The sequence below is a fragment of the Henckelia pumila genome, chromosome 4 (assembly GCF_033568475.1).
Source record: "Henckelia pumila isolate YLH828 chromosome 4, ASM3356847v2, whole genome shotgun sequence".
In the NCBI taxonomy this organism is placed as follows: Eukaryota; Viridiplantae; Streptophyta; class Magnoliopsida; order Lamiales; family Gesneriaceae; genus Henckelia; species Henckelia pumila.
In genome coordinates, this window is record NC_133123.1 from 193,925,224 (window position 1) to 193,942,917 (window position 17,694).

Here is a 17,694-nt window from a genome sequence, read left to right on the forward strand (position 1 = left end):
CGATTCAAGAAATTTGCACAACCCCTCGATGAACTTCCTGTTTCTGTGCGAGAGCGTGGATGAATCAGAGAAACAAGTGATGAAATCTGAGATGCTCTACTTGTGATCAAGATAAAATCCCAAATATGTTAGTACTTTAGTGGACTCTAGGATTTTAGAAGTGAAGTCGGGAGATGGAGTGTGAGAGTGTTTCGGACTGGGGTGATGAGTCTGTGATGGGATTTGGAAAAGCTTGGAAAAGATATAACACAAGGGTTGGGATGCGCGATTGCGCTTAATGAAGCGCGGATGGGTCTTTTGTTCGCGCCGAACAAATGCGCGATTGCGCTAAATAAGGCGCAGAATGGGATTCTTTGTTTGCGCTTAATTATGCGCGGAAAGCATGCGCGATTGCACTAGTTTGAGCGCACTTGGGAAGCTCGTTTGCGCTGGTGTTTCATCAGTGATCCGAAGTGTGTGCGCGGACGCTCTAGAGGGGCGGCGCGGGCGCGCCTTTAGTTCGATACTCAATCCAAAATTTCTCCAAGAGTTAAGCGCGGGTGCTCGGATGAATGGGGCGGGCGCCCCTCTTGCTCGAATTTGAGTTTCTGGAGCCTGAAAAAATTTGAAAATTAAGAAGAATTAGCCTAAAAAAAATGATAACAAAATACTTAAAAAAATAAATAAATAACAAAAATTTACTAAAAATGAAAATAAAAGCAATTAAAACTAAAATAAAAGAAAAATCTTGGGTTGCCTCCCAAGTAGCGCTTGGTTTAAAGTCGTCAGCCTGACTTTCACCGGTGTTAAGTCTTCCCTTTCTCTTTCACGCGCCATATAAATTCTACGAACCGCCTTTTAAATTTTGCTCTCTTTTTCGTGGTCTTCTTTGTTGAACTTGGCGCTTTACTCTTTGCTGCAACCTCAATATCGGCTCTTTGACATCCCTCTAGTTTCATAACCGGCTCTATCAAGCACAATTTTTCAATAGGGGTGTTAGATGACTTCATGAATATATTAAAAATTACACTCTCACCTTCCACACCCATCGACAACGCACCCTTCTTCACCTCTATCTTGGCATCGGCAGTGGCCAAGAAAGGTCTCCCCAATATTAGGGGCATATTTGCATCCTCCTCCATATCTAACACAACAAAATCCGCAGGAGAAATAAATTTATATACTTTTACCAGAACATCTTCAATGATTCCAAGCGGATATGTGATAGATCTATCAGCCAACTGCAACGCAATCATTGTGGGCTTCACCTCACCAAGTCCTAAGCTCCTGAAAACAGATAAAGGCATGAGATTAATGCTAGCTCCTAAATCGCAAAGTACATTATTAAAATAAAAAAAACCAATTGTGCAAGGAATAGTAAAACTCCCTGGATCTTTCAAATTTTGTGGCATCTTCTTTTGAAGCACGACACTGCACTCTTCAGTTAAGCTCACCACCTCGTTCTCTAACAGCCTCCTATTCTTGGACATCACCTCTTTGATGAACTTTGCATAGTTTGGCATTTGTTCCAACGCATCAGCAAAGGGGATGTTGATGTGAATTTTCTTTAAAATCTCCAAGAACTTGGAGAACTGCTCATTCAACGCCTTCTTCTTGAACCTCTGCGGGTAGGGAAGTAAAGGCTTGTACATCGGTTTTGGCTCAGTTTTAAGCTCTTTCTCTTCGACTTCCTTCTCAAATTTCTCCTCCGCAACAGTAGGGTTTTGGACTCCAACTTCTTTGGCACTCCTCAACTCGATGGCCTTACACTGTTCTATGGGATTCACCTCAGTATTGCTTGGGAATTGGCCGCGGTTGTTGTCTTTCAGTGCATTTTCCAACTGCCCAATGCTAGTCTCCATGGATTAAAGTACAACACCCATGTTGGCCATGTGCATCTCCAAGCTGTCAAGGCGAGACTCAGTTCTCGCCATCCTCTTACCTGATTCCTGCACAAAGGTACTAACAATGTCCTCCAAAGACAGCTTACCATCACCCTTATTAGTATTGTTAGCATATGAAAAATTGATAAGCATTAGGAACCGAATTACCTCTGTAAGCTCCATAACCTCGGTAGCCATTAGGATTGATATAATTAACTTGCTCTGGTGTATGTGATCCCTCAACTCCAGTTGAATCTGCAACATGAATCTTATTCAAAGAAGCTACTTGCATAGTTAGTGCAGATAGTTGAGCAGTGATGGATGTTAGAGGATCCACTGCATACACTCCAGCTGGCTTCTTGACTCCCATACGCTCAAATGGCCATTGAAAACTATTGATCGTCATCTGTTCCAGCATATCGTAGGCCTGAACATGATCCTTCGCAAATATAGTACCTCCAGCCGCAGAATCCACATTCATTCTCGTAGGCGCATTCAGTCCGTTGTAAAACCACTCGATCTGTTCCCAATCTGCAAAATTGTGGTTAGGACAATGTCTAAGTAATTCTTTATACCTTTCCCACGCCTCGTAGAGCTGTTCAGAGTCCATCTGCCGGAATGTGCTGATCTCTATCTTCAGTTGGGTGGTTTTGGCAAGTGGAAATATTTTGCAAGAAATTTTTCTGCCATCCCCTCCCAAGTAGTGATGCTTCCAAGCGGCAGTGATTGGAGCCAACTTCTGGCTTGATCACTTAGAGAAAATGGAAACAAGCGTAAGCGAATAATATCCTCAGACATACCATTAATTTTTACCGTATCGGTTATCTCCAAGAAAGTGCATAGGTGTAGGTGAGGATCAGCAGTGGTGCTCCCATTAAATTGGTTTGATTGCACCATGTTGATTAACGCCGGCTTCATTTCAAAATTATTGGCGTTAATGGTCCCTCGAGTGATTCCAGAATAGTGAGCCTGGATCGTCGGCCTGAAGTGATCTCTGATTGGAACCAAGGGATCTTGATTGACGTTCTCTTCGTCCATTCTCTCAATTTTTTCTCTTCTAATTCTTCTTAAAGCACGTGCAGTGCGCTCGATCTCCGGATCAAACAGTAAAGATTTTGCACTTTGAGATCGTCGCATAAACTGCAATAAAAAATAAGAAGAAATTAATTAGTAACTTAAAAATAAAATAAAAAACTCTAAATTAAAATCTAGACTATTTGGTAACAAGACTAAAAAATAATCAAAATTTACTCCCCGGCAACGGCGCCAAAAACTTGTTGTGAAAATTCCTCGCAAGCGTACGAGTGTCAAGTTTTAATAAAGTGATAAAATCAGATATCGATCCCACAGGGAGTAAAATGAAAATATTCAGTGCTTGTAATTAAAATAGTCCAAACTTTATCTAGAAAATCAAACTTTCAGAATTTTGCAGAAAAATAAACAATCAAATGATTTTAGATAGCACACACACAACGTTCCGGAATAATCAATCAGAGAAAAACGGTCTAGAGGTATAGATTTCACCTGGTTTCAACAACAGTCAATCCTAAATAATTAATCTTCATGAATTTCAGTCAATTAATAGCCAAGAACACTTAAGTTTATTATTTCCCTCTCCCGAGCAACAAATAATGTTTATCAACTACAATTCAATTCCAATATTCCTATTAAGAATTTATCGCAGTGATCTATCACAAAACAATGTTCTTTTTAAAAGCTCTGTTAAAATCATACACTCTTCCGAGCTGTATAAATAATTAACAGAGTTTCTAATGTCCTATTCAAAATCCCGTCTCCCGAGCAATGATTTCAAATAAATATAACAAATCAATTATTGAAAAAACAATCAATTCTAGAAAAAACAATTAATCTAGAAGAAACTCAATTCAATAAAATCAAAAATTCATGAAAGCGTCTACACCAGGTTCCATCTGACCTCTAGACTCTAAAAATTTAGTTCATAATAAAATTATGAATAAACCAAAACATGTTAAAAATCCAAACATAAATTCAGAATTAAATAAATAAAGATAAAAGAAACAAATCCGTCGTCGACGCCGTGTCCGGTCTATCAAACTCCGTCTTTGTTCTTCAGATAAAGCTCCAGATTTCTTCCCAGAAATCTTCACAATCTCGATCAATCCCTGTTCTCTGATATGCGTATGATTTGTTGGGGCGGCTCCCCTAAATTTGTCAGATAAAAATCCTTTTATATCGCTCAGCAAAAGCCCACAAATCAGCCCACGAATTAATTTCCCGATTTAATAAAATTTTCAAATCTCGATCGGGGTGGGCGCTCTACGAACGGCGCGGGCGCTCCTTGATCTCGTAATTTCCAATTCTCCAGTCTTCTATTGCATTGCGCGTTAGCTCTTGTTAAGCGCTAAAGATTGGCGCTAATCTTTTAAGCCCAATAAGAAAGCCCAAGAATTATTCCTTCTTGTCTATACGTTCTTTTCTTTCTTCTTTTCTTCCCTTTTACTTCTTTTCTCTTTAATTTATTTTATTTTCTCATTTTTCCTCTCTTTTCCACATAAAATCAATAATATCCTACACTCACAAAAATAACAAAACACCCACATAAATCTGCTCGAAATAAACAATTAATAATTAAAATCATATATAAATTAAGTGTATAAAATACACTTATCAGATATAATCAATTGATATGACTTGCATGAATGAAAATTGAGTGATATCTTGTATCTAGAACCCGTCTCAGATCGTGTACCCAAAACCATCTTTAAAATTTTGGATTTATTTTATTTTAGTTTATTTAATTTCAAACTTTGATTTTCTAAACAAAGTTGAGATTATTTTAATTACAGTATTTAGTGTGAATATAAATTTTCAATCCTCGTAGGAACAATACTCTACTTACTCTATATTAAAACTTGACACCGTGCACTTGCGGGCACAAAAATATGCAACAACAGGTATGCTACGGATGTGAAAACTTACTCGATCTTCATCTCTTGACAACATGCTCGGACTTTTGCTCCATAGAACTGTATCCCATTGTCTGACACCAACCTGCACGGGATCCCGAATCGGCACACTATATTTTTCCATAGAAAACTGAGTACTTCCATTTCCGTAATTCTGGCTAGGGGCACAACTTCCACTCATTTAGATAAATAATCGACTACAACCAGCAAGAATTTTCTTTGTCCCGTGCTGACGAGGAAAAGCCCAACAATATCCATTCCCTACTGATCAAAAGGACAAGCAGCCACAACCGCCTTCATATATTCCGCGGGCCTCCATTGTAAGTTGGCATGTCTCTGGAAAATATAACATGAATTGACCAGTTCTGATGAGTCCTTTCGCATAGTAGGCCAGAAGAAACCAGCTAAGAGAGCTTTCAGAGCTAATGCAATACTACACAGGTGACTTCCACAGGAACCTTCATGAATTTCTCGCAATACATAATTCACCTCGCTAGGGCCCAAAATTCAGCAACGGTTGGGAAAAAGATCTTTTGAAAAGAATTATTTCGATGATGACAAAATGCAGGGCCCTTCGTTTTACTTCCTTAGCTCTCTTATTATTGTTCGACAATTCTTTTTCAGACAAATATTTATGTATATCATATCTCCAATCCCCTTCTGGTACTTAAGCTATAATACCATCCAGAGTTTCCAACTGCGACACGAGTTCCCGACCTGGGACAATGTGGTCAGGGCAGTCACCCATAGCACTGTCTAGACGGGCCAAGTGGTCGGCCTTCACATTGTCAACCCGGGGTAGAGCTTCAAATTTAGCTCGGTGAATCCTTCTTTAGCTTTTTCTAAGGCTTTGGCATATTTCAACATCTTCTCATCTTTAATATCGAACTTTCCATTACTTTGTTGAACGACCAACTAGGAATCCAAGTATAATACAACCCGAGAAATACCCAGATTCCATGCAGACTTGAGTCCAAGTAAAAGTGCCTCATACTCGGCTTCATTTTTAGAGGCTCAAAAATCCAATCTGATTGAGATATTAGTTTCTTCACCCCCAAGGTGATATGATTACAATTCCAGCCCCAATTCCTGTTTGACATGATGACCCATCTAAAAAAATCTTCCATAGTTCTTCTTAATCTAGCTGAACTATCTCTGCCAAGAAGTCGGCTAGGGCTTGAGCTTTTATGATTGTTCGGGGCTCGAATTTAATGTCATATTCGCTCAGCTCTGTAACCCATCTGAAAAGTCTTCCCGATGCATCTAGATTAGCTGCAATTTTTCCCAGAGCACTATTGGTGAGCACGGTGATAGGGTGTGATAGGAAGTAAGGCCTTAACTTCCTAGCTGTGATAACCAAAGCTAAAGCAAGTTTTCTTGAGTTAAGTAATTGAGCTCGGAGCCCTTTAAGACAAGGCTGACAAAATAGACTGGCTGATGATTTATCCCCTCTTTCTTGACCAGAACTGAGCTGGAAGATCGGGGGGTGATAGCCAAATATAGGAACAATTCCTCCCCTTGAACGGGCTTATTCAACATCCGTAATTTTTTTAAATAGATCTTCAAATCCTGAAAGGCCTTCTCACTTTCCTCATTCCATTCAAAATTTTTGGTCTTCCGTAATGCTTTGAAGAAATTGAGGCTTTTGTCTGCAGATCTGCTTATAAACCGGGGTAACGCCGTAATTCTTTCTGTTAATCTTTAAACCTCCTGTATGCTCCTGGGCGAGTTCATAGAGATGATGTCTTGGAATTTCTCAGGATTAGCCTCGATTCCCCTTCTTGTAACCATATATCCCAAGAATTTTCCAGCCCGAACTCCGAACGTGAATTTGTTAGGGTTTAACTTCAGTTGATAGTTTTTCAGAGTCTGAAAGGTTTGAGTCTGGTCAGTAATGAACTTTTCGGCAGTTTGGGTCTTGATCAGGATATCAGCCATGTATACTTCTATATTCTTTCCAATTTGTTGCTTGAATACTTTTTCCATCAATCTTTGGTATGTAGCCCTCACATTTTTGAGCCCAAACGACATAAAAACATAGCAGTAAGTTCTTGTTGAAGTAACAAAACTCACCTTGTCCTTGTCTTCTTTTGCTAAAGGGATCTGATGATATCCCTGGTAAGCATCTAAGAAACTGAGTAGCTCATGTCCTGCTGTTTAATTGACAATTTGATCGATTCTAGGCAAAGGATAGCAATCGTTAGGGCATGCCTTGTTTAAGTCCCAAAAATCCACACACATGCGCCATTTGCCATTAGATTTTGGGACCAGAACTATATTAGACAGCCATGTCGGGAAGTGAATTTCCTCAATGTGTCAGGCCCTCAATAACTCCTCTACATGCTCTTGTATCACTACATATTTTTTCGGACCTAAATGACGCTTTTTTTGAATAATAAGGCGATAGTCCGTCATCACATTTAGTTTATGTTCTGCCACCTGTCTTTGCACCCCTACCAGGTCTGAAATTGACCATGCAAAAACATCTCTATTTTTTTGCAAGCATTCCAATAATGGTTCCTTGAGGTGTGCTTCAAGGGTTCGAGCAACCTTTACCATCCCAGATGGAGGGGAAATTATGATTTCATATATTTCTTCTTCAGTGGTGACAAATGTGTCTTTTATCAAATTAATTTTTCTCTATCGGAGAGTTCAGGTCGGTCAACATTTTCAGTCTTGTCCACTTTTTGTTCTATTCTGACTTCTTCCACATAACACTTGATCAGCTTGAACTGCGCAACCTCTTTACCCATTGGGAATTTTATTTTTTGATGCAGAGCTGATGCTACAGCCATGAAAGTAGTCATGGCAGGTCAGCCTAATATGGCATTATAGGCTGACGGAGTATCTACTATAATAAAACTTACAATCCTGTTTTTCAAGAGTTATTTTTTCCCAAGGTTGGGGAAAAGTGAACTAACCCAACAGGTCAGATTACATGACCTGTGAAACCAAAAAACAATGTAACCATGAGCTCCATCTTATATTGCCCCGAGTCTATTTGATTTATTTCCTATTGGAATAGAACGTTGATAGAACTTCCCGAATCCACAAATATCCGAGCCACATCGTAATTTGCAACCATGGCCCTTATCACCAGTGCATCATTATGGTTAATAGACACCCCTTTCAAATATTCCGGCCCAAAAGAGAGAGTCAGGACGGAATGATCAATTTGATTATCGATCTCCATGTTTATCAATTTTTTGTTGTTGGTTTTCCTAGCTCTATTGGAATCTCCATCAGTTAGTCCTTCGGAAATCATGTTAATTACCCCCCGCGCTGGCGGAGCTGGTCTTTGATCATTCCTGGCGTGGTATTGATCTGGGTGATTGAAGTTCCCTTGTGGAGGGGCAGTCCTGGCTCTTTGTCTAGGTTGACCAGATCGCCCTCGCTGCCTTTTGTTCGGGTGATATCCCTAATGGCGAGTCAATATATTATTTATTTCAGGATTTTGCTAGATTATCCTCTCGTTCTCTTGTTCTAATTGACGACAGTCCTCGGTTGTGTGCCCATAATCCTTGTGAAAATGAAAATACTTATCCAATTCCCGATTTTTAGGTCATTGCTCGGTCCACAAAGGCCTCTGTGTGAGTTGTCGATCATCACAAATTCGTAGGGCTCGAGTCTTGCTCATGCGTAAAAGAGTGAAAGAGGTGAACTCCCCCAAGAGTGCAGGTCAAGGTGATTGCCCTACCTTGGGATTACTGCTTGAGGCTTTACTACTCTTCAGACTTTTGGGCCGCTCTTTCTCTACACTACCTTGCAAAGCCTGTATCTCTTCCATGTTGACATATTTTTCAGCTCGGGCAAGTAATTCCTCGTATGTTTTAGGTGTCCTCTTTATCAAGTATTTGAGAAAATCTTTTGTATCCAGCCCTTGCATGAAGGCGCTGATGAGTAGGTTGGTGGTAGCCATAGGTACCTCGAGAGCCAAAGCACTAAATCTGCAAATATATGCTCTCAAATTCTCCTGTTCACGTTGCTTGATTGCGAAGAGGCTGAAAGTAGTAGTAGGATGTTTTTTGCTACTGGAAAAGTGATGTAGAAAAGACTTGCTGAAATCCTTGAATTCTCTGATTTCCCCTGGGCGTAGCAAATTAAACCATTTTTGAGTTGGCCCTACGAGTGTAGTGAGGAACACCCTACATCTGATCGGGTCAAAATACTTATGCAACAGCGTAGTTCAAAGCATGTTAGATGTTCTTTGGGATCTCCTTTACCATCATATTCCCTGATGTGAGGCAATTTAAAATGGTTCGGGAGGTCTGCATCCTATATCTTCGGAGTGAAAGGGATGCTCTTAACCGTGGTAGCTAGGTACCCGACCTGATTTTTCTTAAGTTTCTCCATCTCTTCTTTCAACCTTTTTCGCGAAATCCCTTTGGACAGCTTGAGCCACTAATTGCTCCATATTTGGATTTTCTCCATTCTGATTAGCCATCTTAACCCTTATTCTTCAAATTTCCACAGATGGCGCAAACTGATAATGTCGGAATTTTACCTTGGATTCGGTCCGATAGAATATATCCACGTATTACTGTCCAAGAGCATGTCGGGTTGGGTGTGACGTGAATCCTGTATAAGAAACAACTAGGCTAGGGGGCGCCGAAAGTGTTCTCAGCGTGACCCCTCCAATGCCTAAGTCAGTTTCTTGAAGGCAGGGGTATGATGAATGCGAAAACTAAAAAAGTATGAGAATGTGAATGTGTAAGTGAGTAGTGAATGATAATGAATGAATAAAACCATAACAATACCTGTATTTATAGAGGTAGGAAGGGCAAGTTATCTAGTCGAAGTAGAACTAGTCCTGAGGTAGGACTTTTCATTCATTGGACCACCCTTAAAACTTATCTCTATCTCGTGAATATCTATAAATGGTCAAGCTTATCTTGTATGCATCTGAGTCCTACTTGAACTAGAAAAGTGCACGCAACCCATTAAGCCCAGCTCGGGTCGGTCCATTAAAGGCATCCTAGGTCAATGCAAGACCTAACATGTGGGAAACTGGGCCAGACCGTATCCTCTAATAATGATCCTATAACTTTTGGGCCATCACATATAAACTCATAATGAACGGGTTCGGGTTAAAATATTTTTACATGGTATCAAAACTCGTCAATCCATTTCACAACATAAATACATAATGAAGAAGGGCTAAATAAAGATTATTTATTTGGGGCATTAGATTAACTGTTGGCGTATTATTCTTATCTTAATTTAAACTTAACCCTTTGTTTTGGTTGGTGAAAAATATAAAAAATTTATAGATTTTTATGTGAAACAAAATTGTTGATAAAATAATTAATGTGTGGAGATATATAATATTATAAAATATAATAATATATAATATTTTTTTCACACACACAAACAAGTAGGCTTAAAAGAAAATATAAGAACATAACACAATAAAACAGAACGTTTTTTTAAATAATTCCAGAGTATATTTTAGTCTATGATACTTCCCGTCAAATGATTGACTACATCTTGAGAACGAAATAAGTACATAACTAGTAATAGTAACTAAGGTAGGGTTTGAAATATTTTAAAAATAAGATTATGAATTTTTCCTTAACAAATCTGTTACAGAACGTCGGGAAAAAATTGTCTATAGTTATAGAGGCCAACATAGATTTAGAATTTTTTTTAAAAAATGGTTATTGATGGGTCATTTTACTTATTCCTAAATTTTAATAACTTTAGGAGAAAAAAACTTTAATAGATGCTTGCTAAAGCACGTCTAGCCTAATTAGTTTTGCCCGCGAAAAATGGTTGTGTAAGAAGCTTATCGCAAGTATAAATATCGATTCAATTATCTATTTGAGCATGTCTACAGTCATTTGCAAGTTTCTTCGATTGATGTGATTTTTATGTGTTGAAATTGATGTGTCTGCAAAGCTGGTTGATCTCAGTTCAGAAGACCAAACTAAACTGAGGAATCGGGACTGAAAGTGAAAATTGAATGTCGAGTCTAACTTAAATGACAAGTCTCAACTGAACACTAAACTGAACTGATGGGAACAACTGAGATAAGTCTCAACTAGAGACGGAATCTCAACTGAATGTAGCAGTTGAGGAATCCATAGCTGGAGTCGTCAAGGATGAAATTAGTCAAGTATGTTCAGCAGACATCTGCGCAATTTAGTGGTCAGCTGGCCAGTGGCCATTCAGTTGCTCATAAAAGTTAGTACAAGTTTGTTAGTGTTGTCAAAGAATGTCAGAGAATCTATCAGGAAGTTACGCAAATAGTTGACGTCTACATCAGACGCCTCTATAAATACATCAGTCATTTGGAAGGAGAAGGGTGGTGAAAGCACAAACAAAATAAGTTTTGGCCATTTGGGGAAGTTAGTGAGTGAATTCAAGCTAGGCAAAACACGAACGAATGAATGGAGACCGAAAGTTCCCAAATCTTTGATTTCAGTTGTTATTTTTTGTTGAGTTCTTGAGTTGTATCTTGCGGTGTACTTGTAAAATACAGTCTCTGAACAAGTTTTCCACCACCCGTGGACGTAGGCACTTTTGTGACTGGACCACGTAAATTATTTTGTTCTTTAATTTATGTACATTCATTCTTGGTGTGTGAATTACTGAAAACTAACCAATTCAGTTTTAACGGTGATTAATTATTGAATTTTATTGACTACTGGATCCTCATTCACAACAGTATGCATGTAGTGACCCGCACCCCATTTTACAAGATTAAATGGTAGAACATGATTAAAGAATCATACTCCTAATGAGCCATATGTTTAATTGGATCGAAAATGAGGTGTATGGCCTTCGGAACCACCGATGAGTTCAGAACTTCTGAAGTGGGTTTGGAAGCATCATGTTACGCCTTAAACGCATACAAATCTCGTGTAATGAGATTAATGTTTTTAATGCATTAACAATTCTAATAATTAAATTTTTTTGATGATTACAAAACTCGGTTAAATCATTACTAACAGTTTCAAGTGAGAAATTTGCAGATTATAATACTTTTGAGTATAGACAATATTGGAAGCAAGAACCGATAATCAAAAATTGGGAATAAAAATTCAAGGGTTCGAATCTGCCCAGGTTCGGACGACCCGAAGTCCACTTCGGACGGTCCGAATATTTTTCCAGAATTAAATAAAGATCGGAGGACAGGCTCGGAGGCTTCGAAGACTACTTCGGACGATCCGAAGACAGTTCGGACGACCCAAAGATTTTCCATTATTTTAAAATTGCTCGGAGGCACTCTCTGTAAGGTCCAAATCCACTAAACTCACTTACGATGATTTTTAAATAATTTTTATGGTTTTATGCCATAAATTATTTAAGTTATGATTTAATGATTATGGTTTCATGATATAATTATTTTATGTTTAACGCTTTCAATTAAGTTTATGATTTCAAGGCGAGTTTGATTCTGGATTCATGGAACGAGACTAACCTATGCACGAGATCATAAGAAATATTATTACGAGAATTTCAAGTATAATATTCATATGTTTATAATGTACGAACCAAGAAAGAAAATATTATCAGCCCGAGTCGAGACGTGTTGGGCTGACTGCGTTTTAGTAGCCGACACACATTACGTATTGAATTTTGATTATTGCACTCAACCACCACTTACCCCATCATCAATTGCATGTCTCCTTGACTTATTCATTCCTTCACTTCACGTTTCCTTCATCACTTTCTGCTTCCTTCTTCTTCTTGGTTCATCAATCGATTACTTCAAGATCTTCACCATCCAAGTTCCAAATCTCGTTCGTGTCGTGGTTAGCTTGTTGCCAAAAATCCGGATCAACTCCATCTTCATTTCAAGGCAAGTTTTTCAACTAGTATTTTAAGGTTTTGAAACCCATTCAAGATTATAATTATTTTTATATGAAAATATGTATGTTGAGATATGTATGCATGATTTTCAAGAATTTCAAGAGCATGAAGTTTAGATTTTAAGGGTTTGAAGAGCATGTTATGTGATAGTATGAAATCGTGAAGTATACGTCATTCTTGTCATGTTCTTGAATTTGATTCAAGAGCTACATGTTTCATCTAAGTTTTTATGTGTTCTTGAAGTTTCAAGGGATGTTTTATTTAAAGGATATAGCTGAAGGAGTAGAAAATATCATATTTTGAATTATTGAATTAGTTTGAGTGAAAGTTTTGAAATGTTACTTATGTTGGATTGTTCCGGATTAGCGGCACTTGTTACTATTTTGAAGCTCAAAATTAGTGTAGTGATCAAAATGATATGAGGCCAATTGTATTTGAAAAACAACTTATTTATCTACAACTTTCATGTTTTGAGTTTTGTCAAAATCATTTTGAAAGACTGGTCAAAATCATCCCAAAGTGTGTCGAGTGTTTTGATTTCCCGGCAGTGACACATCTAGGGTGAATGAGCATAACTTTTTACTGAAAATTCCAATTAAGGTGCAGTTTTCGGCATTAGAAAGCCAAGATCAAGAGCTAAAACTTTCATGTTTACCACTTTTCCGAATTCCGACTGCAAATTAGAGTTTAAGAATGAACAAACAGACCCATCAGCAGGGTATGCGCGCCCGCGCCCGAAAAGTAGCGCCCCCGCGCATGGCCTTCTGATTTGAAGCTTTATTTATGTTATTTTGGGGTCCTAAATTCATGGTTATGATCTTTAAAGGCTTATAAAGTATATTTAAGAATTCTTATGCAAAAAGTTTCAAGTTTTAAGTCAAGAACGACTTACGTGGATCGATTACGTTATGTGACGCATGTACATGTCTATGTTTCATTCATGAAACCTATGTTCAATATGAAAGTATGATTTTTATAATTTATGACGTGCATGAAGTTATCGAGTAAAGTTTAATGTTAATGAAATGAAAGTTATGACAGAAATTACGATGATATGATGATGCTTCATAAGAAAATGATATGTTATAATGATATGATGATGAAATGAAAGATGATGAAGCATGAATGAATAATTTTATGATGAAGCATGAAGATATGATATGTTGATGCATGAAAATATTTTGATGTTTTATGTGTCTTTGTGGTGGCAATACGGGACTGGTACTCCGGTTTGGGCTCCGGAGGGACCTTTCCAAATATGGCTCAATGTACGGGTTAGGTCCTCCGGGATGAGCTCCGGAGGGGCCTCCGAAAATGAAATAATGTTACGAGGCGTAATGCCATATGATTGTTGATCAACAAGAAAAGATGAATGTGCCCATTATGACGGTTGCCACAATTTCGCATAATTCGTCACCAAATGATAAGTTTATGTTATGTTATGTTATGTTATGTTATGTTATGTTACGTTTAATTGATAATTGAAATCTCATGATTTTTACTGCATACTCTTGCTGAGTCTTTAGACTCACTATACTTGAATGGTGCAGGTAATGAGGAAGACATTTATGCATATGTCGACGAGTTCAATGCCGAACATGAAGAAGAGCAAGGAGTCGGACCGGCGGGCGATGCATGAGTGTGTTATGTGATGAGTGTGTTACGTACTGAGTATGTTTGTGTCAAGTTAATGAACTAAATGTTGTTAAGTTGATTGAAGAAAATACGCTTTAATTGTTTCAAATTGTTATGATTTGGTTTGTAAACTATTTTGAATTTTTTTTAAGTAAGGTTTGATGTATGCATACATCTTTCAAAAATTTTCTTTTCCGCACAGTGTTTTATGGTATGTTAGTTTGGTAACATCTTCATCGGTTGAGGGCGTTACAGTTTGGTATCAGAGCAGTTCGCTCTGGGTTTTCTTAAAACACTCATGCATACTCGCCACGACTCCAACGCTCCGTCTTCATGTCTGTAAGTTATGATGTTTATTCGATCATGTGTATGATAATGCGATGAGATAATGTATGCATGTTACATGTTAAAGTATATTTACGTATTGAATTGTGACTGAGCGGTGTGGATAATATTGGACTTTAGGACTATGGCATCACGTAGGGGAAATAACACCAACGCCAACGCCAATGCCGCTAACAACAATCATAATGATTGCAGGCCAGATAGTGAGAACAATCAAAACAACCAGTTTTTGACGGGATTAACTGCTCTGCTTCAAGAGCAAAGCCGTGCTCAGGGTGCTCAAATCCAACAGTTGCTTCAAGCCCAGACAGCTAATGCCGGAAATAACTATCCTGCGGCTAATCAAAACCCTATCTACAAAAGGTTCTTAGAGTTGGGACCACCTGAGTTCAAAAGAGAGACTGATCCTTTGATTGCGGAACAATGGTTCCAAGCTATGGAGACTGCTTTTGAATTCATGCAGATCACGGATGCGGATAGATTGAGATGTGCTACCTATATGTTCCGTGATGACGCTCGTGTTTGGTGGAATGGAGCCAAAGCAGCGTTGAACCTAACCACCCTTACTTGGAATGGATTCAAGGATGTGTTCTACGGCAAATATTTCACGGTGAGCACCCGAAACAGGTTGGCTAGAGAGTTTTTGGAGATCCTTCAAGGAAACATGTCAATTGCGGAGTATGTAAAGAAGTTTGAAAGGGGAAGATACTTTGTACCGATGATTTCTGGTGATCCTGCTGAAGAGTTGAAACATTTCACAGAAGGATTGAATGCCTTCATCAGGATGGATGTTAGACTAAGTGGAGCGAAAAATTACAAAGATGCGGTGGATCAGGCCATGCTGTCCGAAAAGGACAGAAACGACATTATCAGAGAGTCACAAGCAAAAAGATCTAGTTATCAGAATCGGGACCAACAAGGAAATGCTAACAGAAAGAGACCGTACCAAGCCCCACCCCAACACCGACCATACCAACAGCAGCAGCATCGACCTCAGGGGCAGAAACAATTGGCTCTACCAGCACCAAAACCGGCGATTGCACCAACAGCTTGTCAAAAATGTGGAAAACTTCACTCAGGTCAATGCATGGAAGGGACTGGAGTATGTTTCCTTTGCAAAAAGCCAGGGCACTATCGAAAAGATTGCCCTCAATCCAAAGAACCAGTAAGAGGACGAGTTTTTGCAATGGCACATGATCAAGTGGATCCAAATACAGCTATAGTTACAGGTATGATTAATGTTTCCAGTAATCCCGCTCATGTCTTAATTGATACTGGAGCTACACATTCATTAATATCTGTTGAATTTGTTAATAAATTGGGTTTAGTACCGGATAAGTCAATATCGAGATTTAGTATATCCTTGCCTTCAGGAGAAGAATTGAGTAGTGATTTGATCATCAGAGGATGCAGTATACAGATGCAAGGTCATGAGTTGTATGCTGATCTTATTATCCTCAAAATGTCGGACTTTGACGTGATATTTGGTATGGATTGGTTGTCTTGTTACGAGGCTACCATAGACTGTAAACGGAGGACGGTTTCCTTCAAAACTAAGGATGGAGAAACGTTTCTATTCCATGCCACACCGAAAAATAATTCATCTCTTTTAATTTCAGTAGGTAAGGCATGGCAACTGTTGAATAAAGGATGTGCATGTTTCCTCGCAAGTGTCACTTGCGACCAGGAATTACCTCGATCGAAACTTGAAGATGTCTAGGTAGTGAGAAATTTCCCAGAAGTATTTCCTGATGATATTGCAGGATTACCTCCAGCTAGGGAGGTAGAATTTGGGATTGAATTAATGCCCGGAACCCAACCAGCTTCCAAAGCACCATACAGATTAGCACCGACTGAAATGAAAGAATTGAAGGAGCAACTACAAGAGCTACTCAATAAAGGCTTTATTAGACCGAGTATATCGCCTTGGGGTGCACCGGTATTGTTTGTCAAGAAGAAAGATGGGTCTATGAGACTGTGCATCGATTATAGAGAGCTGAATCGAGTAACAGTGAAGAACAAATATCCACTGCCAAGGATTGATGATTTGTTTGATCAGTTACAAGGGGCAGTAGTATTCTCCAAGATCGATTTGAGATCAGGTTATCACCAATTGAAGGTGAAAGATGAAGATATTCATAAGACGGCTTTCAGGACTCGTTATGGCCACTACGAGTTTTTAGTCATGCCATTTGGAGTTACCAATGCACCGGCAGTATTCATGGATCTTATGAACAGAGTGTTTCAGCCTTTCTTAGATCAGTTTGTCATAGTATTCATAGATGACATACTGATTTACTCTCGTAGTTCAGATGAGCATCGTCAGCATCTAACTACAGTCTTGCAGATTCTGAAAGAAAAACAATTGTTTGCTAAGTTCAGTAAGTGTGAATTTTGGCTGGAACAGATTGCATTTTTGGGTCACATAGTTTCGGCTAAGGGAATAGAGGTTGATCCAGCAAAGATAGAAGCAATTAAAAATTGGGTTACTCCAAAGAATGCTACAGAGATACGGAGTTTCTTGGGATTAGCGGGTTACTATAGGAGATTCATTCAGGATTTCTCCAAGATAGCGCTGCCACTAACGTCATTAACTCGCAAAAGTGTGAAGTTTGAATGGTCTAATCAGTGTGAGAAAAGCTTTTTAGTGTTAAAGAAAAAGTTGATGACAACACCAGTACTAGCCATACCAGAAGGAACAGGCCGATTCGTAATTTATACAGATGCTTCCAAGAGTGGATTAGGGGCTGTCTTGATGCAATATGGAAAGGTGATAGCATATGCTTCACGACAGTTGAAGATTCATGAAAAGAATTACCCTACCCATGACCTTGAATTGGCAGCAGTTGTCTTCGCACTCAAACTGTGGAGAAATTACCTTTATGGTGAGAAGTGTCAGATTTTCACTGATCATAAGAGTTTGAAGTACTTCTTCACCCAGAAGGAGTTGAACATGAGGCAGAGAAGATGGCTCGAATTGGTGAAAGATTATGACTGTGATATTAGCTACCATCCGGGTAAAGCTAATGTAGTAGCAGATGCTTTGAGTCGTAAATCTGCAACCTTGAACAGAATGACAACTCAACAAG